The following is a 24,189-nucleotide window of genomic DNA, read 5'->3' as shown; positions in this document are numbered from 1 at the left end:
TGTGTGTGTGTGTGTGTGTGTGTGTGTGTGTGTGTGTGTGTGTGTGTAGCAGAAGCTGTTGCCCAGGAGAAACAGTGTTGACGTATTTCAAGCTAAAGCCAGGATGTGCCTTTTCTGCCTCTTAGGGAAAGAAGCCATAAACACATAACACATAGGACCCACTATGTAGACATATAAGTTATGTTAACCCAGACCCTAACTTGAGTCTTTAAAAAGTACCAGTGTTGGGAACTTAAAGTTGAGTAAGTTAGAAATTACAGGTAGACGAGACAGGAAAAGGGTGGTCAGGCCTCTCTAGGGTCTTCCCAAACCAGTGTTTGTATGAGACCTAACATGGAAGCATTTCCTGCACACCCAGGATGTTCCAGAACCTCTGTTGAAGACTTTAAAGCATACTGTGGTTCTCATCCTATAAAAGACAGATCTATACGAAGCCAGTGGCTTCACAGGCTTACTGTGATTCAAAACATTGTCAAAACACAGCAGCTTCACTGTGAGTCAAGGACAGTGGTTTAACAGGCCTACTGTGAGTCAGAGTTTTAATAAGACTTGGAGCAGAGCTGAGGTGCCCGAAGATTAGATATCAGTGCTCAGTCACTCCCATACCATCAACCCATTCATCAGCTCATTGGCTTTACGTGGGTGAAAGAATCCTGTGACTGACCCAAGAAGTAGCCACAGGACATGGGTGCTTTGCAGGTGCTGACCTCCCAATGATGCTTTGGGCAAGGTGTGTTTTGGGTGAAAGTCTTGCTTGCTCCTGGCTCTCTGCTGAACAAGAAAGCTGTGTCTAGCAGTTCTAATTGCCTGGGGCAGAGTCAGAGTTATAAATGGAAATTGGAGACTTGGTTTTGAAGTCTAAGCTTTCTTTATCTCTTTCCTCATTATCTTACTATACAACCCCTTGCGATGGCAGATCAGGGGTGTATTGGGGATGGAAGAGTTCAAGTCAGCCTGGTGAGGCCAGCAGAGAGAACCCTTTATGCCCATTGTTGAATTCAGCAGATGGGGCTCCTTTTTAACCCAGTGGCATCTCAGATCTACTGTCAGTCAGAGCCTTGACAAGTCCCAGTGAAGGTCTATGTGAGTGATCCACTCACAAAGACTAAGTCCCATAGGTCAAATAGAGTAGGACCGAGCTTTGAGTTCACCTATTGATCTGTTGATGCTTTGCTGCCCACACAAGGAAGCTTTAAGGAAAGAAATCCTATGTCCATCTTGAGAGATTGTGTTGGTGGCTATGGGAGAAGAGATAGAAGGGCTCACATGGAGGTGGGGAGGCCATGGAGAAGACCATAGCTTCTGCTGCTCCAAGAACCATGTCTACAGAACTGCTCTCAGCCTCCAGGCAGAAGCAGGCTTCAAAAAGCCATAGGAGCTTCCAGAAGCCGTGCAGCCATTTAGCCTTACAGTCACACACAGCCAGGCAGCCACCTTCTGCTTGGGGAACAAGAGCCCCGCACCTGAACAGACAGTGGTTTTCAGGGGACACAGAGCATTTCAGTGGGAGATGGAGCAAGGAACAGAAAGCTTGTCTCAGAAATTTCTTAACAGAAATTCTTGTCTCAGCAGCCTGAGACAAGAATTTGGTAGATCAGGTCAGAAAGGCTGCTTGTGAGCCAGAGCGATCACAGCCTACAGATTTTAGGAGAACAGACGTTGCAAAAAAGTGTCTCCTCTTTGTATCCTCATCTGTTTTATAATTGTGGTAAAACATGTGTAACTTGGAACTTATTATCTCTGCCATTTTTAAGGATGTAGATACTGAGTGTGTCGACACTGGGCAATCATCATGCCCATCAGACCCCAAGGACTGTCTTGACCTTGTAAAACAACTTCTTCCCCCTCTGGTCCTTGGCAACCACAATTGATCCATCTCTATGAGTTCGTTAACTCTGTGGACCTTGTGTAAGTGGAATCATGCAGTGCTTGATTTGTAATTGTCCTATTTCACTTGCCGAAATGTCCTTGAGGTTCAGACATGGGAGCATGTATCAGAGCAGCCTTTCTTTAAAAAGCTGAGTAATGTATGTCCACATGGAATGATTATAATGTTTGACTGTTTCTGAGTAAAACAGTCATCAGCATGGATGTAGAGATGACTCCTATTTCTTACCTAAGTTTGTCTCTGTTTCTTACCTGAGTTTGGATATTGCTAAATTTTAATACAGTCCTGGTGTTTTTGAGTAGCAGCCATGATGTTGTCCATAATGGCTGTGCCATTTTACGTTCCCACAGCCATGTATGAGAGTTCTGGTTTCCTCACATCTTCTTCAATACTGTTTTATTGATTTGTGTAAAGGAACTATCCTAAGGAGCTTAAATAGTCTCTTGTCCTTTTCAACCACTTAAACCCTTGAAACAAAAGCCCAAGAACCCTTGAGCAGCTGATAAACCTGTTTGTAGACCAGATAGGGAGCTGTCTCCCAATAGTAGCTTGCAAAACATACTTTTATTATCATCCTAATGGAAACATGGTTGGTGATGGTAGTGGTGGTGGTGATGGTAGTAGTGTGTGTGTGTGTGTGTGTGTGTGTGTGTGTGTGTGTGTGTGTATGTGTGTGTATAGATGCCTGTGTGCCATGGCATACATATGGTGATCAGAGGCCAACCTCTTGTCTGTCCTCAGCCTCCATTTTGTTCGGTACAGGGGTCTCTTTTTCACCGTTGCATATACCAGGCAACCTGGCTCATGAACTTGCAGGGATTCTCCTGCCTCCCCCTCTTATCTTACCATAGGAGTACTGGGATTACTGACATTTGTTATTGTGTCGGGCTTTTATGTGAGTTCTAAAGGTTCAAATTCAGCAACTTGTACATGTATGTTCCCAGTCCTCAAATGATCCTTCTGGAATATCACCTCAGTCCACATCAGTCTAACTTCACATTTCTCCATCTTTATGAGTGGGATTTTTGTTCTCCTAATCACAGGCAGGTGGAAACTTGTGCGCCATTCATGATGCTACTATGCCCAGCCCCCACCCACATCGTCTTTAGTAACCCTCACAGCACTCTCAGGTACATCCCCACCTCTAATACCTTCCATTCAGGTCAGACCCTCATCAACTCAGCCCCAGAGGCCCACCTGGGGATATCAACATAAACCAAGCCCTGAGAGATAAGAACTTATGGCAAGCCTTTAGCAGGTACCTCTCCAGGCCAAGACCCTGGAGGGTACATCAGGGAACCATTTCTCCTTCAGTTGAGTTTGACCATCACGGTGAGGTCCTCAGTAAGGGAAATCTGGGTTCCGAGTGATTCTCAGAAATTCAGGGCTCTGCTTTGGGGCAATTGATTACAAACTCTCTGTGTATAAGAATCTCTGCACATTTAAATCTCCACATATGGTTGTAATACAAGGCAGAGGGCCGAAAGCCACTGTCCGGGGGTAGGGGAAGAGACATTCATCACAGAATCACAGAAACACATAGCAAAATAACTGCTGTGATGGAAAGTACCGATGCTGGGGAGATGGCTCAGTCAGTAAAACACTTGCCAGGCAAGCATGAGGACCTCAGGTTAAGCCCCAGAACCCGTGTAAATGATGGTGAGTGCTTTATAGCCTCAGTGCTAAGGAGGTAGAGACAGGTAGATGCTGGACTCACTGGATAGCCGGTCTAGCCCAACTGGTGAGTTGCAGGCAAATAAGAGACCCCCATCTCAAAACACAAGGCGAACAACTCCTGAGGTACACAGCTGAAACTGCACAGATGTGTAGACACACACACACACACACAACAACAACAACAACAACAACAACAAACCACATGAGCTGCAATGCTTCACAGAAAGTTGTATTTTAGGGTCCCAGCTTGGGTGACTGAGTGTGACCTGTGCTGTTTCAGCATCTCAACCACTCTTGTCTTTGAGTGATCAGAGATGCACACCCTCTTTCCTGAGACCCTGAAGCCCCCGGGGACAAAAACATCTAATAAAATCTCCACCCAGATGATATGTGATCTGAAAGGGTGCACCTGCTCAGGCGGCTGCTGATGCAGGGACTGAGAGAGTGAGCCCTGCTGGTAATTATGCTGTTATCGGTCTTGTTTGCATCTGGTAGCAAAATAAACATATCTCTAGCCCTGTTATTTTTCCAGCCGACAGCCCACACCCCAGCCTTTGCAGAAATGCAGTTTGTTTTCCTCCTGCCTGACGCTCAAGCTGTATTTTAAATCAGACAGCTCTTGGGCCTTCTTGAAACTATGGAGGACCCCCATTATCCTCTAGACAAAAGGGGAGCAGCTGGAGCAACTGGAATTCTCAGACTTCTCTGGAGAGTCGGATGAAAAACACTCAGGTTCCTCAGGAAGCCACGAGTGGTCGCTTGGTTTTAAGACATCATCTTAGTCCATGTAAATAAGGATGGGGCTTTCTGGAAGGATGAAGAGAAGTGCATGGCGTCAGTGGGAACGTTGTAGAAGAAAAGGCAGGAAATGGATGGGAGTTTGCCTGAGGAGTGTTGCCAGCCTTCTGCAGTTTCCCCCGACTCACCAGTTCTTGTAGTCTCAGGAGGTGCTGTGCAGGCTCCTGGGAGAGGATTGTTGGTACTTTCCATGTCATTTCTTCTTTAAAAAATTCCAGAGAACCTGGGAGGAATGTTTTGATGGTTCTTTCTTGAGTGGCGTTGAGTCCACTCTCTGGCCTACAACATAGCACGGTTGGTTCCTTCATCCAAATGGTGCTCCTTGGGAGCCCGTTGGAATCCAGGCAGCGTGCTAGCCAAGCATCCTCAAATAATACTTTTTGGGGTGGTGGAAATGCACCCTAACATACCATCCAATGCTATGGACCACATGAGGCCACACAAAATCTGAAATGTGCCTCATGGGGCAAAGCAACTAACTTCTTTTAACTTAAAGGTTAACAATGACCTCAGAATCTGTTTGTTTCATGGAGCAAAACTCCACTAGACAGTACTAATTATCTGCTTTTATAATCCCCAAAGAAGGGTGAACCGATGTCACACAGTTAAAAAAAACAAATGTGCTACCATCTTCTGTTGACAATCTCATCAGATCTCAGCTCGGTGGTAAGATGAATTTTTTTTTTAATTTTTAAAGTTATTTCATCTTGATTTCTCCCACCATGGACCTTAAGAGTCCCCATCATTTTGGCATTATTTCTCTATGTGCTTGTAGATTGGATATTCCTGGAAGAACAAAGCATTCTTTTTCTGGCCTTTCCACTGTGGCCATGGGCAAAAATGGTGTGTATACAAGGATGCTAAAAATGCATGCTTATACCAAGGGTGGTCCACAGGCAAATGGCATTGTACTTTTCTTGCCTGTTCCTGATACCTGTGAACAGGTGGAAGTTCAGTTCAAGGGCAACCTGTATAGATAGCATCTCTTAAAATGTCACAGGGAACAGGGATTTGTGTTTGCTGCTTTTTATGTGGATGATGGAAGAGATCTGGATGAGTACAGGGCCCCCTGGGCAGAGTTGCAATAAAACCGTTAGATGAATAAGTGTAAAGTGTGGGTTTTTACATCTTTATTATATGCCTCCCCTCCCTTGCTGCCGTTCTGAGTCAAGGCTCTGTGTGATAAAGACCATCAAGTCCCTAAAGGTGGATGCCCAGCAGAATCCCTTGAGATCCGTGTTCTCGCGTAGACAGCCGTAGTTGATAACATTTTTGGGTGCTTATTTGGCATGACATGCCAGGCCAAGTGTTGCCATGTGTGATCCACAGATACTCTTGAAACAGCCTTATGTGGTGGATGCCACCCCCGTATCTCTTTGTACAGATGAACAAACTAAAGCTGTGAAGTGAGCAAATTTTTCAGGGTCTCAAAACTTGGGCATTCAGATCCATGCTGCTTCCATCACTGGGGGAAAGAAGGACCCAAGTTCTTCCCCAGCAGCTCCTGTCACTCTTTTTTTAATATCATCACCATCATCATCATCGTGTGTGTGTGTGTGTGTGTGTGTGTGTGTGTGTGTGTGTGTGTGTGTGATAAGGAGGTTAGGGAACAACTCCAGAATTCTGTTCCCTTTCCAGCTTGGGTTTGCTGGCAAACACCTTCACCAGCTGAACCATCTCGCTGGTCCCAGGCCCTGTCACCTTTACTCCATAGTCTGAACTGAAGCCCTGTGGCCATTCTTCCCTATCTAAGTCCCTGTTGGGTGAGAGTTTAGGAGAGAGTGACACACAGCCGAGTCCAAGCATCAACCATATAACCCTTTCTTCCATATCCTTACTGAACCCCATGTGGTTACACTCAAAGGGCACCAAGATTCACTGGGTCCCATTGACTTGTATAAGGCCAGCAGCCAAGCAGGGATTCCAGTACAAGCTCAGTGCTTTGCATAGCTGTCCTGGGCTGCCACTGTGTCACCTAAGCATCTGACACAGGGGCGGGGTGGGGAGTGTCAGTCACTCAGAACACCAATCCATGCCTCCACGGCTAGCATAGGTCCTTGTCTAGACAGGACACTTCCTTTCCTGTTAGTGGAGAATGGGGACTTCACTGAGTGTGTTTGCCCCAAGCATAAACCTAGGGACCAGCCATCCCGTATGAGCCAGGTCACAGCCATTAGGACCCTCTGTAATCCTAGCAGCTGCAGCTTGGACTGTCCCAATTTTTCCCTGAAATGCCTAACTGTGGTGCTCCATGGCATTCTCATTCATTTAAACTTTAGTCTAATATGGGCACAATTAAGAAGGAATGGTTGTCATTTCTGATATGCTTAATAATTCCTGTGTAATAATAATAATAATAATTACTTTCTTTTACACTATCAACTGTTCTACCAGGGCAAGGAAGAGGGCATGTGATGCCTCCGCCCCATTAGGGAAAAAAATGTTCTCTGTGTGCTCAACTGTTTCTGGATTTGCAGAGAGGGTTTGGAAGGAGGTCATTAAAGTTTGCTGTGGTAAACGAGGGTAGGGTCCACATTCTACAGAACTAGGCAAATAAACACCAACATACCATCTTTGTTTCTCTCTTGTGAAAAAGCCAGCAAGAACATGGCTATCTGCAAGCCAGGGAGAGGGCCTTCACTGAGAATCAAATTCTCTGGTACTCAGTCTTAGTCTTCAGCTTCCAGAACAGTGGGTAGGGTGAGGGTGTATGTTGTTTAAACTTCCTAGCCTGAAGTTTAGAATGCCTCAGAATGCCTCAGACCCACATCTATATTCTGAATCCTCTTCACCTTCCCACTATCTAAACATAGCGATGCTCAAACATACTGATGATGCAGGAGGCTGAGTCCACCATCTTTCTTGGCTTAGTATGCCTACCAACCCAGAGCAAGACGAGAAGCCTCAACAATGCAACCTGGGCCCAGGCAAGAAGTATAGGTCAGGACTGGAGAGATGGCTCAGAGGTTAAGAGCACTGTCTGCTTTTCCAGAGGTTCTGAATTCAATTCCCAGCAACCACATGGTGGCTCACAACCATCTATAGTGAGATCTTACACTCTGAACTGTCATGCAGGCATATGCAAATAGAGTGCTCATATGTATAAATAAAATAAAATCTTTAAAAAAAATAGGTCAAAGAAAGGGAATCCAGGAGGAGGCCCTCCCTGCATCTATGTACTCCACCAACTGCTGCCTCAGACCTTGAGTTCAGTACTGCTACTTCCTCCCAAGGAGAGGATGGGAGAAGGACGTAGGGAGGTAGCTTGGTGACCTCTTGCTGCTCCACTTGGTTTGTTATGATGATGGGGTGGTACTAATATAGAGTTGGACAGTTTTTACAAGGAAATTGTTCTCTCCTGAGGACAGTGCCCATTTGAGCTAAAAGCCCAATGTGATTATGAATTCTAGACAAAGCCATGGTCTGGCCTCTTGGGAGATCGCCTCTTTATCTTATCTTTCCTCCTTCCCACTCGTGTTTTATACTTCCCCACCTTTATAGTGAAGAAATCCTGGTGTGGCATGCCTGTAAGGAAGCCCAGGACTGGGGGTGTAATTTCAGTTGATAGAGCTTGTGTGGGGCCCTGGTTCATGTCCCCAGCAGCACAGAAGCCAGTGCGGTGATGCGTATCTGTCATCCCAGCGCTGGGTGAGTGAAGACAGGAAGATCAGGAGTTCAAGGCCACCCTTAGCCTTGGCTGCCTAGAGTCCTCACGGCCAGCCTGGGATACATGAAGCCCCACATCACAAAACAAAAGAACCCAAACATGGGACTAAAGAAGGTTTGATGACTTTGTCTGTGCTTGAACCCCCAACAGCCTCCTCTCCTCTCCATGGTACAGGTCTGCTCATTTCCTCACTCTTGAATTAAGGCAGTCTGACTGGAGCTTCAAGTAGAAGCTTGCTCCAGATCCTGCCCAAGGACCTCCTCGTTAGCCTCACCGATGGAACCTTCAGAATCTAATAGCCTGACCAATACCACTGCCCAAGGACCCTAGGCACTGTTCAAGAATCGTGTTGGACATCTGGACAGGCCACTAGCTTAGGGGAATGCTCGTGGCTCTAAGGCTCATCACTATCTGCCCTCCAGTGGTGAAAGAGCCCACCAGTCTGAATTAGGCAACTGGAATTTGAACTTGGCCCAGTCCCTATAATGCTGGTTTATGGTTGAGTGGAGAGTAGAAAAGAGAAGGCCCTTGGCCATGCTGGCCAGTTTTTCCATGGAGGAAGGTGACATGTAATGGTGGCAATGGTATTCTGTTTCTATTCCCAAGAGTGAAAATCATGCCCAAGAGCTGCGGCCCATCTCCAGTGCCTTGCCTTCTCCAGAGGAGGATTCTCCTCGGCCCTACTTAATTGTGTTCATCACTCACCACTACTTGACAAATCCTGCCAGGGGCACAAACACTGCCACCCCTTTCTCAATTATGCTCCTTGTGCTGCTGGAATCTGGTTTAAGGCCAGACAATTTTTGATTACAGAGTCAATCTTTGTTTAAAAGTTTGCCACCCTGGGGAAGTTTCTAACAAGTTCTTTTTAAACAATGCATTCTCTGGACACCCACAGCTAAAGAGTTCCATTAACTCAGATCGCTTTTGAAGGTAGAGCAGAAGCATTAGGCAGTGGGGACAATGTCCTGCCTTCAGAGAGAGGCATAGATGCAAGATCAAGATGTGCAGCTTCTTCATCTTGAATTGAGCTGAGAGGAGTTGGTTCTCCTGACTGTCCTGAACACCTTGCATCTATCCCTGAGGGTGCTAAATGTTTCCTGGTCTGTATTAACTGCTTAGCCATCTATGCAAGAAAGGACATTCATTGTTTCTGTGGATGAGACAAGGGCCGTGAGAACATGTCCACCTGCTAAGAGCATGGGTCAGACTTGGACCTCCCACATCCTTGATACTAAGCCTCAGAATCTTGACCATGGTCCACAGGCTGCTTGTGGTTTGCAAAGACGTGAGACATGGGTGAGTTTTTTTTTTAAAGCATGAACACTTAGGTGCTTTAACACATGTAAGAAATAACTAATGCACGCAACTTGACAGCTGATTAAATAAGAAAAAAAATTAGCCAATCAACAATACAATGAGTGAGAGGCTCTTTGATCCCTCCGAAAATGTCTGTTGAATGCCTACTATGTGTAAGACACTTTGCTAAGTACTGGGAAAAGGTAGGTCTCTGATGCTCCATGCTTGTGTGTAGAAAGCTTTATGAGAAAATCTACCATGAAGAACAGTGTGAACTAGGAAGAAACTGTGATGTAGTGGAAATGGCAGAAGGCTCAGGAGTTCAGGGCCACCCTTATCTTCGACTACACGGAGTATTCAAGACCAGACTGGTATACATGAGACCCTACATCACAAATCAAAGGAAGCCAAAGCATAGTGAAAGTAAGGAAATAGGCAAATGGAGGAGCACACTGTATGGATAAGAGACAGAACAATGTTTGTATTAAGGGGTGGGATTGGCTAATGCCAGGTCTTCTTCAGTTGCTCTCCACTGTATTCTTTGAGACAGTGTCTCTCACTAGGCCAGAAACTACTGATTAGCTCAACTGGTTAGGCTGGTCAATGAGCTCCGTGGATTATACTGTTTCCCAGTGTTGGGGTAACAAGCACAAACCACCATGGAAATCTAAACTCAGATCTACATATTTGCACAGCAGGCACCTTACCCACTGAGCTGGCTCCCTGGCTTCTAGCTAGATTTTATAAAGGGTAAAGTTTTGGTCCTGTGAACTGCATTGATCAATGGTGTCTGCATTTATGAAACTAACTTTATAGCAATAAAGCATCTACAGACAAATACGTAAGTGAATGGATGTTACTATATTACAATAAAACTTTATTTACAGCAATGGGTCATAGTCTGCAGGCCCTTCACTAGCTTATCCTGATGTCTCTCCCATGTTTCAGATAATGGCCTTGTCCAGAACACAAATCTCAACCCTTGCAAGTCTAGCTTCTGACCATGCACACATTTTCCTAGATGTCATGCTTCAGCTCATGTACCAGCTTTTGGTCCCCTCAGGGGATCAGTCTTCAGGGTCCCAGACAGAGGACAGCATATTCCCAATACCTTCTGATCTCTCTCCTGTCCTTGAAAAGCAACATCCAATGCATCCCCAGTGGGCTTCTTCTCCAGCCTTCATTTCTAGCTTAGATGTAGCTTGTGAAAAGTAGCCCTTCTCTCCGACTATCCTACCAGAGCCAGCCAAGAAAGGAAAGGCAGCAGGCTTGCAGGCAGAAGTCCATGTCATTAGTTCAGTCCAGCCTCCTGCTGTAAAGTCAGACAGAGCCAACCTTCTCTGTGGAAACCCATCATTAATACCTGATATTCGTTATGTCCCCAGTTCACCCTGTGCCACCATCCTCAGCCAGAATCAAAAAGGTTAATGACACTGATGCCAATACTCATTGGCTTCAACTCTCACCCCAGATCTCTGGGCCCAACACACACACACACACACACACACACACACACACACACACACACACGCTTCTTGACCAAACAGTCATGTTTCTGACTAATGCTTTAATGGGGGACTAATGCTTATGTCCTCGTGCTTTTTCCTGTAACTTGGCAGGTCTGTGTGTCTGATCCCCTACTATCCCTCTGCCTTATACACAAGCTCCTCTCCTGTAATTGGTCTTTGGAGTCTGCTGTGGGTTGCAGTGTCATTTCAAAGAGAGAAGGAAACACTTTTAACCAATGTGTTAAAAACTAAATGCATTTTTATGACACGTTAGTTTTAAGGCCTCTCTTGTCATTCATCCATCCATCCATCCATCCATCCATCCATCCATCCATCCATCCATACTATCAAGTCCACTATCACCTGCTTAATGAAGACCTACAGTATGCCTGACATTTGCCTGTCCCCAAGACCCCAGACCTCAAAGAACATACTGACCGGGCCATTAAATAATTATACTTTTATGACATGTGGAAAAAGAAATCCAAATGTATATTAAGTAAAACAGTATGTGTGTAACCTCCTTTATTGGGGGCAGGGCAGAAGATCTTCCCTGGAGAATTAGTTACCTTTGAGCTGAGAGTTGAAATAAGAGGAAAGAACTGAGTGATAAATGGACGGAGGGCTGTGCTCCAGGCAGCGGGGACTGTACATCCAAAGGTCCTAAGGCAGGAGAGAGTACAGCTCACACAGCAAATGAAGGAGGGCTTCTGTGAACGGAGTATAGCCAACAGAATGCAGTCAGAAAGTTGGTCAGCCCGTAGGGGACGGTAAGCTTTATGTTAAAGACCAGAGGTTTTTGTTTGGTTGGTTGGTTTTGTTTTGTTTTGTTTTGTTTTGTTTTGTTTTTCTGGCAGCAACAAGAAGCCTTTGAAAGTTTCTTTCTTGAATTGCGAAGTACATAATGATGAGGGTATCTCAGCTCCTGATCATTATCTGGCAGAAAGAGGAAAGGTGGCAAAGAAAAGTAAAGCACTTTGCCAGGCTCCAGAGGAGGGGAAATTGGAAAGCATTGTTTTTTTTCTGCTAGTCCAGGCTAGGCAGGTGGATAAGTGTGGTATATCTCAGACTGTGAAGATGGATAGGAATGGTATATCCTAGTCTAGGAAAAAGGATAAGTACAGTATATCCCGGGCTATTTAAGTATATGACCACAGTATAGCCCAAGCTATGCAGGTGGATAAGTACAATATACCCGAGGCTCTTCAGGTTGTGCACAGTAGCTCAGGCTGTATAAGTAACTATGTGCCGTATAGCTCAGGCTGTGCTAGCAGACACATACAATATAGCTGGGCTCTACTTCCTGTTAATTCCTGTGTTCAGATTATCTGTGGCAGCTGATATGTTAGGCACCCTGTACCCAAGTTTCCTGAGAAAAAACGTGAAGCTGGGCCTGAAAATTCTTTCCTCTCTGGCAGAACTTCTCAAGTGCTCAGGCCACCAGGGAAGTGTAATCAAAGCTGGGTTTGGCTAGTCTGGAGGGAAAAGGTCAAGCTTCAGCCGTCTGTCGCATTAACTGGCGGTGCGACCTTGGTCAAATCACTTGGCCACCCTTTGCCTCCGTTCTCTCATCTAAGACTGGGGCAAGCCTGGTTCCCTGCCTCTGCTTCTGCTGTGAGGATTGAGCTGATATGTGTGAGGTTCCTGCTTAGCTCAGAGAGGGTAGTCAGCCAGTGACCGTGATGGCATCTCAGAGTGACAACCCTACCCGGTTGGCAGGTCCTCAGAGCAAATAGCACATCTGTTCCAACCACCATCATGCCATTATTGCCTGCTACAGTGCATGGCGACTTCTGAGTGCCACAGAAGTGAGAGCAGGCACAAGCACCCTCAGTGTCATTTACGACCCCACAGTGACGTTGGTGACTGTTCCCGCAGCAGTGGGAGAGATGCTGATGTGATGCGTCGTTGCACATTGCTGAACCTGAATTAGTGAAAACATCCCTGAGTTGGGGACCCACAGGTTTGGCTTTACTTAACTGTCCCCACTAGAGGCATTTTCAGATACCACCACTGGAGAAATAGAGGACCTCTGAAGAACCAGAGGGTCCGTTTCAAAGGAACAATGAGCCGTGCTGGGCTGCCATAAATCCTGCTCCACTGCCTCTCTGCTTAGCCAGAGGAGCCAGAACAGCACCCAGAAGCTTGTCAGGGAGCCCTGCGGGACACAGGGATCTCTTGGCACCAAGCCTGCCTGGCTACATGCAAGCTTTATACAGCCTGAGACAGAGTCTGAGTCCCACAAAATCCCTTGATGTCCTGTGGCAGGTGCTCATCTGTTCTATTCTCCGAGAGACACGGCATCAGCTGCCCACCTTCCCTTCCGTTTCCATGAACTAAACCAAGTGGTCCTCCTCAATCCTCTGTATTCGAGAGGGCTTGAGTACAGGCTGTCTGCTTCAACTCTTTGTTCCTTTTTCCAGGTAGTCTGTCTAGCAGGGGACATGTCCTTCATCCCACCTATACGTTCTCCTCTGTAAAATGGGCTTAAACAGCAGCACTGATCTTAAGAGGTTGTTGGGAGGGTAAGAGAGAGGACATGGGTTTACAGCCTAGATCACATTAACGTATATGCTCCACAGCCACGCATGTTGATGTCAACACTCTTGCTGGGACACCGATGCCCTGGTGCTGAGAAACTGCATTTGCCCTGCTGTAGGATGCTGCGACTATTCAGCTCAAAATGTATGTCACAGGTGTGTGCTACACATGCTGGACCATGGTCACTGTGACAGATGTGCACTGCTGGCCTTTTTCCTCCATTTTGAATTGTTTAGGTTCAACCGCTCTCTCTGTTGTGGCAAAGTACACACAACCTAAAACCCCTCTCGTGACATTTAGTGCCCACAGTGGTGTGCAGCCAGCACTGCCTCTAATTCTAGGCATTTTAATCACCCCCAAAACTGGTACCCATTTAGCAGCCACTCTTGCAATTTCCCAAATCCTGGGATCCATCAATCTGCTTTATGTTTCTTCAGATTTGGTTACTGGGTATTTCATACTAATCAAAATCATATTTGTGCCTTCTGTGTCTAGCTCTTCTTTCACTTAACTTAATACATCCATGACTAATCCATATTATAGCAACCATTTGTGTTTCACTCCATTTATAGGTGAATAATATTTCATTAAATGTCTATACTATTATCTCTTCATCCATCTCTGTACATTGATGGATGGTTTGGGTAGACCCCGCCTTTTGAAGAGTGCTGCCAAGAATATTCACATACAAGTTTTGTTTGCAAGTGTGTTTCTTAATTCTTTTGCAAAGGATGATATTTTTGTATATGTAGCTTGGCTATCTAAGGGGAAAGGGAGAAAGAGTAAGAGGACAATGTAGAAAGAGGCCTAGCTTCTAGGATATTTGTTTATATGCAGAATGTATTTCACATATGTACACTCTGTGTGCTGTACCATGTGTGGTCATTATTGCAGGCACAGCCTCAGAGGCTGGACTCAGGTTGCTTCTTAGCTCTTGACACTTCAAAAATTACCATGGTCTCCTCAATGGCTGTGTGTCAAAACCTAGTATGCTGGAGCTAGGAGAATGGAGCCATCCATTCTCCTTCCTCTCTCAGAGTCAAATAAGTCACAAGAGCTCTCGTAATCAGGGGATAACTATGTGCCCAGACCTGAGTTAGGCCTTTCATGCACAGGAGCTATTTGATCAATTCATGCTTAGAAGAGAAAAGTAACCTGAAGACAGTGGTAAGGGCAGGCTTCAAACATAGGTCAGCTCTCATCAGTCTCCCTGCAGAGCAGAGGCTCACCTGGCTGCCACCCATTTGGTTTGTCTCTACTAGACCTGCCCATGCAATTTCTCTAGCCTAAAAAGAGTCCAATTCAAGCTCAGAAACACCGTCTCAGAAACTTGGCACATCCTTGGGAAGATCATCCAACATTTCTGTGTACATCAAGCAAAATTATGTGCTATGAACAGACAGGGTGTAGAATACCCTTCCTCTACCACAGCTGCTCCCCTGTTATGGAAAGCATAATCAGATCTTGGCTCTTGGAAGGATGCTCCTGACTAGTCCCATTCTTGATATGGAAGACATAAGGTAGCCCAGAACATGCAATACCAGACCCCATTCTCACAGGCCCTCCGTCTCCATCATGACTGTTCTCTTGGCACTGAATTCATAGTAAGTCTAACATTCATGTTTGCTGAAGGAATTAATGAGATTACAGCAGCAAGAACAAAGCTGATGTGTGCCTTGCCTTCATCTGGCATATGCCCTACTTTACAATTTACTGCATGACCCTGTTTCCTGATACAGCCATGTAAATACCCAAAGATCTGAAAATAACTCATCAATGATCAATGCACTCGGAGCACTGCTTTCTTAGCACAGGTCCTAATACGGTATTTATTGAATTTTTTTGTTAGCAAACACTTTATAGGTTGCCATGGTGCCACAGAGGGAGCCTGGCTAAGATATTGACCCTGAGTAAATAACTCTTTTGGAAGAGATAGACATTCCCGTAAATGAGTAACCTTGACCAAAGAACCAGGATGAGTGAGTTCACAGACAGTCAAACCACCAGAGCTCAGTTTTCCCATGGAAACAGCTGTGCCCATCTCAGGAGGAACTCAGTGATAGAGAGCAGAATTTGTGTCTGACGCCAGAAAGAACAGTTGGAGGCACAGAGCATACACTTAGCATATGCTCAGGTCAGAACCTGGTTGTCAGGATGCTGGGGAACCATACTACCCAAGAGAGCAGAGAGCACACAGCCAACAGGTAATTGTAGACATTGAGCAGGCTCAGGCCAGGGTGGAGAAAGAGGCAAAGAAAGGCAGTCTAACACCGAGAGAGAACAGAGCTAAGACACCTGGAGTGTGTCCTGTGTAACAAGTGTCCATGCTGACAGTGTAGCCTGGAACCTCCCTTTTACTATAGAAACTCTCATGTTTGACATGTTCTATTTGGATTTTCCCACGCTCAGGAGAAAGTAATACTACTCAAACGGAAGAAACTGTCATTGTCTTTCTTTCAAAAATTAAAAAAAAAAAAAAGTAAGGCTCTTGTGGTTGTTGAACTTCTATTTTTTAAGCCTCTAAATCTCTTTTACTCAATATAAATTTCTCCCACAACCCACTCTAGTGTAGAAAAGGATAGAGGTGTGTAGTCTACATAGAAACCTCAGGCCAGATGCCCTGAGGCCCAAGCCCAAGCTGCTGGGCAGAGGTTGGAGTGTAGGGGATGCAGTCTGACAACCACTGATGGATCTGAAAAATTCTTTTTAAAATATTTTCTAAATTGTTCTGTCCCCAAGAACTGTCACATTACCCACTCAAAGCCTATATCCTCTACTCAACACATTCTTGTCTTTTAAATTTTCTCTGCAGCTCTGAAATAAACAATTTTTAAGAACTTGTGGGTGGAGATCATACTCCATACTTGAAGCAACATTTCTGGTCCACCAGAGTCACTCTGAAGCAAACATCAGTGCCTGCACAACGCTTGCAGTGGTGGCCTAAGGCAGACAGAAAGCCACCTACACTTCCTTAAAAAACATTGTGACATTGATCCAGTTCGGACAGTCTGTTGGACCTGGCAGGCTGCCCAAAGAGGGCAGGGTGAGCAGTTGAGAGTCACCTGGCCTTTGAGCTCAGCCCCACCCTAGGCCAATATCCAGACTGACCCTATCCTGATGTTCTAGGAGTTAGCTCAGTGCAGACTCTAGTTCTACTGAAGTAGTGATGATACTAATAGAAGAACAGTAAAAACAATACTTTCTAGAATTATGTGAGCTAGGTTACCCAGCTTATATTAGACTTCTGTGGTTTTTCCCTAACTAAAAAATTCATTACCCCACTTCTGGTACCAGTTTTATGTGAGCTTGGTTTTTTCAGTTGCACGCAATAGATAATTCCTTGTTGTTTCATTAAATCTTCTACCTGTTCTTTGAGGTAAGATATATTATCACTCCTATTTGTAAATAAGAGGATCTCAAGTATTAAGTAGCTAAAATCACATGCCCACAGCTTCACAGCCAACTAGTATGTTTATAAGCATAACTCTGATATTAGCTCTATATTGCATCACCTGCCCCAAATTCCACTGTGTGATAGTTGCAACTACAGAAGCATTTTTGTGGTGACATTGAGATGGACCAATGGCTGTGGTAGGTTATAAATGCGTAAACCCAGAAAAGTGTAAACATTAAAAAAAAAAACAAAACTGTTTTTCAGCCACAGTGCTAAAAGGAAGTTGAGCTCATCAATACAAGTCACTGTAGCTGAGTGGCTATTCACAGTATAGCCCTTCTCAGTCCAAAGAGCATATGAACATTAATCTAGTTCTTGAAAACACAATCCAGGATTCATCAGGCAAACATTAGAAAGACTATTCCCCATGTAGCAGTGGGTATAGAATGAACTCATTCTGTAACCGAGCACTTGTGCTGAGCAATGGACTCAAAGAGGGGCTTGAGGCCTGACTGAGAGTTTTTGATTGCTATGATAAAACACCAAAAGCAATTTCGGGAGGAAAGGGTTTATTTCAGCTTACAGGTCACAGTCCATCTTTGAAGGAAGTCAGGTCAGGAGCTCAAGCAAGAGCTTGAAGCAGAATGCTCGGAGAAATGTTCTTTCTGGCTTGTAGCAGACTCAGGTTTAGCCAGCTTTCCTACACAACCCAGGGCCAACTGACCTACATCAATTAACAGTCAAGACAGCCCCCATAGGGATAGGCCCACAGGCCAGTCTTATCTGGGAAGTCCCTCAGCTGCGAGTTCTTCCTCAGAGGATTCTAGGCTGTGTCAGGTTGACAGTTAAAGCTTTGTAGGATACACAGGAAGGTAATTTTTTAAATGAAACACACTACTTACTTGATATGTCTCATGACATACGAAGACAGTCAGGTCACAGAGAATACGTAATGTACGAGCTGACTTCATGTACACAGGTGTGTGCATTGTATGTGTGTGTGCGTGTGTATATACATAAAACCAGGCTGGATGGCATATTTAAATATTTTATTTGTTTGGAGACAGGGTCTCACTACATAGTCCAGGCTGGCCTTGTGCCACACGCTTCCTCCTCAGCTTCCAGAGTGCTGATATTACCAGCCTGTGCCACCCCCAGCAGGCTACAATTTAATTTGTTCATGATTCAGGCAGCCTCAGATCCAGCTGGGCGTCTTGGTGCTGATCCCTGTCAGTCACCTTCCCATTACAGCCATCTTGAGGAAGGACTGGCTGGCGTGTTCAGAGTTCTCACCGATGGAACATCAGATAAATGGCCTCTTCAGATGGCATATGTGTGTTTAAAATGAGAAATGTGTTCCTCCCAAACGCTCTGCGAACGTGTCAAGGCTTTGCAGAGTGATTTGCGGGTCCCTTCAAATGCAATGAGCATGGTTTAGTGCCACATCATTTTCGTGAGCAACAAAAAAAGGTAAATCCAATTAACAGTGATTGGGTTTTATTATCCAGGTGGCTCTCCAGCCTGCTGCCTGTGTGGAGGGAGGAACTGCCTCCACAGTCTCCTTGGTGTCCTTTGGGCGTGTGTCTCATGATACCTTCGGATGTTTGAAAATCACTCCATATTACAAGGACCTTGCTGTGCCATGACCCTGGCTGTTACCCCACTGCTGCCACACGAGGACCTTCAGGAAGAGGGTAGAACAATTAGAAAGCTTCAAGGCAAATAGTCCCAAAGTTGGAGTGGGCAGATTCTGACCGTGAGAAGCTTGTGTGCCTTGCTAAACAGTTAGCACACTGGCCCATCCCTAATCGAGAGTCCCCTGAAGGGCATTAAATGGGAAGAGGTTACACACCAAACTCGTGTTTTAGAAAGGTCCAGTGAATACCTACTGGAGGAGAGTCTGGAGACAGGATAGTGTTTCAAACTGGTAACTTGTCCTCGGTGCCCATGGTGCTAGAGTTGCACCTATGGCATCCAGGCCAAATGCAACACTCTGAACTTTACACCCGGTGCCTTCTATGCGAAGCCTGACTACATGTGTATCAGGGGCTGCCTTTATTTTTGCTTCTGCTTTTCTTCAGACAGCCTTGAACTTCACTTTTCTGTTCTGGAGTCCTGGGTTTCATGATTTCCCTCATAGGAAGATGTTATTAAGGTCTGTGTTGAAAAAAGAAAAAAAACAAGAGCCTTGAGGAAAGAGTTTTGGAAGTACCTCCACTCCCTATGCATCTCAAAATAAACCCTGCAAACAGAAAGGCCTCAATTCAGTAAGGAGATGGACTGTCATGGGGGGGGGGAGGAACAGGGATGGCAGATTCAGGCTTTTGGTGAACTGTGGAGAAAGTCAAACCTTGCGCTGTGCTGTGTTTATGTCAACTTCTGCTGTGCAACTGTGTTCAGGAGCCAACGCCCTCAATAGGAAGCATGAGGCTTTGGAGGGTGATGATTGTTTCCTGTGTCTAAAGAAACAGCCACAGTGCTGAACCTTGTCCACCAAGTGGAAAGTGGAATTGACACACGTTTGACGGCTGCAAGTTGCTGAGGTCTTTGGCTTCATTCAGCCATCCCTAAGACTTCAGCCATGCCACTGCCTCATTCCCTGACCTACTCTATTCTATAGAAGACGCACCTGCTGCATCAGGTTGTAATGATATTTAAGGAGATGAGCACTTAGCGGTTGGTAAAGAAGCAAAAGGAGACGATTTTACAAGTGCCATCATTATACATATTCTCACAAGCTCCTTGAACTTGGGACTGACTGTCCTAAGTCTTCCAGTTCTTTTCTGTGCAGAAGCAGAGAGGTGAATTCCTGTAGTGGGCAAAGGTTGGGATGCGGAAGCAAGGGATGATGCTCCTGGGTTTCAGGGCATCTGCCCTTCTGACAATCAAGGATGCAATGAGCTCCTGCTGATGGGGCAGACATGTAACAAGGTAGAGCTGAGAAGATGCTGTGTCACTCCCTTTGGCGTAAATCACAGCTGTGAATATTTGTGAGCTCCTACAATGTGCTGGATCTTGGAGGAACTGAAGGAATCTAAACCCAATGTTTCTTCCCCCACATGACTAAGGCCAAAGGCCTAGGAGGTACTGTCCAAGGTGCCACTCATGCATCCAGATGGGAAACCGCACTGTTGTCACCTAACAGATGGACACGAGCTGCCCAAGGCATACAGGGTAGTTCTGCCCATACCCTACACCCCAGCTCAACAAGAGGTCATTCATACTTCACTCTGATGTGATTTAGTTCTCTAGGGTCCTTGTTGGTACTGCAAGAAAGGAAGAAACCTTGACCCCAGCCTGGTCAGCCTATTCTGGCCAGACCACCCTCACTGCCAAGTGCCTGTTAGTCTCTCCAGGAAGCCCTACTCACCACTCTTTTAGTCACGGTCTCTGTCCCCACACCCATGGCAGATAGCCAGTCCTTTGTCTTGCTGCAGTTTAAACCTCCACAATTATAAACTTAAAAGGAGTAGGGGCTAAGTGGGTGCCTCCACGGGTAAGAGTGCTTGCTGTGCAGACATGAGGACCCACACTCAGACTGAAGCATCGCATGGAAATCTGGGTGTAGCTACAAACACACCTATAAACCCAGTGCCAGAGTGGGCAGAGACAGTAGGATCTGTGGGGTTTACTGGCTGCTGTTCTAGATGGAAAAGATCAAGCTGCAGGTTCAGTGAGAGACCCTGTCTCAAAGGAATATGACAGAGAGCAATAAGGGAATATTCCTGACCGCCTGCTCTGGCCTCTATGCATGCAGTGACACCTGGATCCACACAGGCATGTGTGAACACACAGCATCGAAAGGGTTACTGCTAGCACTCCCTCATTGCTTCCAGAAATCCTGGCTTTTCATAAAAGGATGAGATTTTTACTCCTGCAGTGAGTGCTTTTTTTCTTCAACAGATACACACCCTTTGGTAGAGCTCTGTGCTCAGGGTGAGAACTGATTTTCATTTACCAGGAACCACCCAATCTTAAAACTAGAATATCGTATCCTGGGGACTCCATTAGTCAGGGCAGTTGAGTCTTTTGTCGATGTCCTAGATTGCTGAGTTTGCTTGAGGTGCGTGTAGACAAGTGATCATTGTTTGTGTTTTCATGTATAACTTTAAAAAAAAATTACAAATGTGGTATGTTAGATCAGAATATTATCCAACCTAAAAGAAGAAAGAAATTCTAACATGAACTTCAGCGCAGATGAAGCGAGCTGTGTGCACAAAGATACATTCTCTATATGAAGTAGTGAGAGTTATCAAAATTACAAAAACAAAAGATTATAGTTGCCAGGAGCTGGGACATGGAGGAAAAGAGGTTGTTGTTGATTTTGCTGGATACAAAGGGTGCTGACAGTGGGTGGGGCTGGTGGTTATATATCAGTGTGACCGTGTTCATTAAAACTTCACCCAAATAGTGAAGTTGGCAAGATTGTGTCCTGTTATTTTGGCACAACAAAAAAGATGGGACAAAGATGAGAACATCACGTACTGTGGGTACGGTTGTTTAGGATGAAACTAAAATGATGTCTAAATTAAACAGGCAGGCCTGAGGAGATAGCTAGTTCAGGAGCACAGCTCTTGCCTAGTATGCATCAAGCACACACTAAATGTGAAGAAAGATGATACTCCACACCAGGGCTAGGCACTGAGGCAGTCCCCTCCATTCAGAACTCAGAATAAAGATGTCTCCAGCTTTCCTATCCTCAACTCACCCCTCTCTTCACATACACACATCCGTCTTCCATCTGGCATGAATGCTTTTATTCACTGCAGTCCAGACCTACGGGCTTTACACTCTCTTGACAGTGCCATGGGGTTGAATTCTAACTTCCACAAATGCCCTGAGGTGTGTACCGCCTTGGCTTCCATCTGCCAGCCTCACCCTGCTGCCGTACTTGCCTCTTGGGGTCCCTTTCAGCATCCAGCCTTGGGAAATGGGTTTGGAATGAGAACAGTGGTTGGAAGGACATGAAAATGGATCTGTTCTTGACTGTTTCCCAGGAGAGGCTGAGCAGACCCTGTCTTCTTCTCACCTGTCAATCACTTCTAGCACACCAGCCCAGCTTAGCTCTGACTCTGTGGACCTAGAGAACCTTTTGCTCATAAGCCTGGGGTTCTGATGTAATGTTAGAGCTGTTCCCCTCATCATATATGTCTCTATATTCAGAGGAATGGGAATGAAAATGGAGTGGAGAGATGAGGACATGTCCCTTCAGAGTTGTTTCCCACCCTTTGCTCTGTAGAATATTCTGGGGATCTAAAGCTCAGAGAGCCCTCCACATCGGAGTTAAGTTGGGACCTTTCGTTGCTTTCCCTGAATCAAAATGTCTTAAGTATCTGATGTCTGAGATGGCAATGATACTATTAAATGACAGCCAACATTTGTCAAAGACTTAGCCTGTGCCAGGTGCTATTACAGAGGTCTTACATGCATGGTTCTATTTAATACTCCCAGCACCCGAGGTTTATGCCTTATGAAGATGAAAGAAACTCCCTCTAAGCGTGGACATTCCAGAAGGGCCCTCGGGGAACACATAGTGCAGGGAAGAAAACAGTCAGTCATCTTCTTATTCAGCAGAGCAGAGCGTCTCAAACTGACATGGGCTTATATATCACCTGGGAACCATAAGAAGCCATGCTGATCGCAAGCCAGGGATATGGGTCAGCAGATAAAGGGCTTTCTGTGGCCTGAGTTCAATCCCGAGTAGGTATGTGGTGTCCCTGAGGCCCACTGGCCGACACAGTCGGCTTCCTGTCCAAAACAAAACAAACAAAAGCAGAGTGGACAGTGCCAGAGGAGTGACACTTAAGGCTGACCTCTGATCTTCATACAACATGTGCATGCGTGCATGAGGGAACACACACACACACACACACACACACACACAAGAAGTCAGGTTTGTCTCAGTCAGGTCCAGGGTGAGGCTTGAGATGCAGTGTTTCTTAGAGATTTTTTTTTTTTATGTGTATGAGTGTCTTGCCTGCATATGTTTGCACCACATGTGTTCAGTGCCAGTGAAGGCCAGAAAGGCCTTGGAACTGGAGTTACAGGTGGTTGTGAGCTACCACGTGAGTGCTGGAAACCGAACGCCATCCTCTGCAAGAGCAGCCAGTGCTTATAACCACTGAGCCATCTCTGCAGCCCCAGGTTTGCAGACTTTGCAAGTATGGTCCGTCTTCCCGCTCACTCACTCTCTGTCGTTTGCAGAGTGAGCTGTTTATCAAGAGCACCAGCTGTAGCATCCCCCATCCCGAGCCTGTCTGTACTTTCCTTCATGACCTAATGCCTGAGTCTAGCCACCCCGTCTGTGAAATGGGAGTTGAGACTCACTGAATGGCATCTTCGTAAATATCAAGTGAGTTAAAACACAGCAACTGTCTGCCCTGCAACTAGAGCATGATGCATGTCCAGTAATGGTCATGGTTTGAGGCCCGATTTTACGACTCTCTTATTTAGGCATCCACTCCTGATTCCCATGTGCTCACCAATAAGTTGGTTTCAGCATTTGCTTACATGCTACGTATTGAAGCAGATCTCTGCATGGCCCTAATGGTTTCAGCAATGGGCACCAGCAATCAACAACAGATAGACTTGTGATCCTGTCCACAGAAGGTGGAACTGGCTACACGGGCCCCAGTGATAAGCAATGGGAGCCACATGGAGAAGAACTGTTCTGAAAAGAAAATGGTGTCCTGTGGCGGGGGGGGGGGTGCAAGCCAGCAAGACTGGAATTGGGTAAATAAAAATGTCACAGATCAAAAGCTCTTCATCATCTAGAGTGAATTAAATACGTAGGCAATTATTGACAGGGGCCTGAAAGAAGCAATCGGAAGAATTGGTCTCCAGCCAAATCCTGTCTCCTTTTTGAGAAGGAGCAGGGACTAGCTGACCAGAATTTAGCATTTAATCAGGCATTTTACAAAGAAGGGGCAAGCAAGGAGTTACAGGGTGGGTCCCCCGGCCAGCTGGAGGAGGGGGTAGAACCCCTCACACCACCTATCAGGCCAATCCAGCCAGCTTACTCACTCAGCAACACACAGGGCTTTGCTTTGAAAGAGGGTTTTATGCATAGGCTCCAGCCTAGAAAGCACAGCCCCTCCCTGGCCACCCTCCCTCCCCGCCAAGATGTCATCTTTTGAGATGATTTCATGTGGAAGCATCACTAAGTAAATTCGCTAAATGCCTATTCATCCCCATCAGATGGGGACCCGGTGAAGCGGGAAATGCGAAAATGGCCCCAGCTCCAGCCCTGAAAGATGCTTTCTGGGGTTTCCAAATGGAGCCACAGCAGGCTGACCCTGGGCGGCCTGAGACTTCCCAGAGGGGGCTCCGGGAACCTGGCCTTGGCCCCTTCAATCCTCCCACCAAACCTTCCCGAGAGGCCCTGTTTAATATTCCTGCTGCTGGGGACCCATTCAGA

At 45.9% G+C, this 24,189-nt stretch overlaps 1 protein-coding gene across 1 annotated transcript in view; it reads left to right on the top strand.

Moving 5' to 3' along the window:
- Positions 1–24,189, top strand: part of Xylt1 (xylosyltransferase 1) — a 252,445-nt gene that overhangs the window by 200,133 nt on the left and 28,123 nt on the right. The window lies entirely within an intron of this gene.

Source organism: Psammomys obesus, unplaced genomic scaffold (assembly GCF_907164565.1).
Source record: "Psammomys obesus unplaced genomic scaffold, mPsaObe1.curated_primary_1811, whole genome shotgun sequence".
NCBI lineage: Eukaryota > Metazoa > Chordata > Mammalia > Rodentia > Muridae > Psammomys > Psammomys obesus.
Note: the sequence above shows the minus strand (reverse complement) of the source record. Positions and strands in the feature narration are given on the sequence as shown.